This window comes from Arachis stenosperma, chromosome 4, assembly GCF_014773155.1.
Source record: "Arachis stenosperma cultivar V10309 chromosome 4, arast.V10309.gnm1.PFL2, whole genome shotgun sequence".
Classification (NCBI taxonomy): domain Eukaryota; kingdom Viridiplantae; phylum Streptophyta; class Magnoliopsida; order Fabales; family Fabaceae; genus Arachis; species Arachis stenosperma.
The window spans coordinates 30,686,965-30,688,223 of NC_080380.1; the positions used below are offsets into that span (position 1 = coordinate 30,686,965).

At 36.7% G+C, this 1,259-nt stretch overlaps 1 non-coding gene across 1 annotated transcript; it reads left to right on the forward strand.

Moving 5' to 3' along the window:
- The first annotated feature begins 302 nt into the window (after nt 1-302).
- LOC130977599 (small nucleolar RNA R71) lies at nt 303-406 on the forward strand. Its single transcript, XR_009085285.1, has one exon. It is a non-coding gene; the product is annotated as a small nucleolar RNA R71 (small nucleolar RNA).
- The last annotated feature ends 853 nt before the right edge of the window (nt 407-1,259 follow it).

Consider the following 1,259-nt stretch of genomic DNA (forward strand, 5'->3'; position numbering starts at 1 on the left):
GCCATCCATTCAGACTTTGAGAGATCATGTTGACTTGCTGAGTCAACACTTTGTTCTGAGCCAATATGGCATTCAGAGCATCAATCACAAGAACTCCCTTCCTCTGAGGTGTCCTATTATTCACGGAATTCCTCTCAGAAGTGTACATAAATTGGTTATTTGCAACCATGTCAATGAGTTCTTGAGCTTCTGCAGGTGTTTTCTTTAGGTGAATTGATCCACCTACAGAATGGTCCAATGACATTTTCGAAAATTCAGATAGGCCATAATAGAATATATCTAATATGGTCCATTCTGAAAACATGTCAGATGGACATCTTTTGGTCAGCTGCTTGTATCTTTCCCAAGCTTCATAGAGGGATTCACCATCTTTTTGTTTGAAGGTCTGAACATCTACTCTAAGCTTGCTTAGCTTTTGAGGAGGAAAGAATTTATCCAAGAAGGCTGTGACCAGCTTATCCCAAGAGTCCAGGCTATCCTTAGGTTGTGAATCCAACCATATTCTAGCTCTGTCTCTTACAGCAAAAGGGAAAAGCATGAGTCTGTAGACTTCAGGATCAACTCCATTCGTCTTAACAGTCTCACAAATCTGCAAGAACTCAGTTAAAAACTGGTAAGGATCTTCAGATGGAAGTCCATAAAACTTGCAGTTCTGTTGCATTAAAGCAACTAGTTGAGGCTTAAGCTCAAAATTATTGGCTCCAATGGCAGGAATGGAGATGCTTCTTCCATCAAATTTGGACGTTGGCTTTGTGAAGTCACCAAGCATTCTCCTTGCATTATTATTATTTTCGGCTGCCATCTCCTTCTCTTGTTCTAATGTTTCTGAAAGGTTACCTTTAGATTGTTGTAACTTAGCTTCTCTTAATTTTCTCTTCAGAGTCCTTTCAGGTTCTGGATCAATTTCAACAAGAGTGCATTTTTCCTTGTTCCTGCTCATATGAAAGAGAAGAAAAACAAGAAAAGAAGAGGAATCATCTATGTCACAGTATAGAGATTCCTTTATGTTAGTAGAAGAAGAAAGGGGGGAAGAATGTAGAAGAGGGGATTCGGATATTTAGATGGAGAGAGGTGAAGAGAAGTGTTAGTAATTAAATAATTAAATAGAACAAGAAAATAGAGGGAGAATTTCGAAAATAATTTTAAAAAGGGGTTAGTAATTTTCGAAAATTAAAGATAAAATATAATTAAAATTAAAATTTAGAACAAAAAGAATTTTTGAAAAAGAGGTGAGATATTTTCGAAAATTAGAGAGGGAA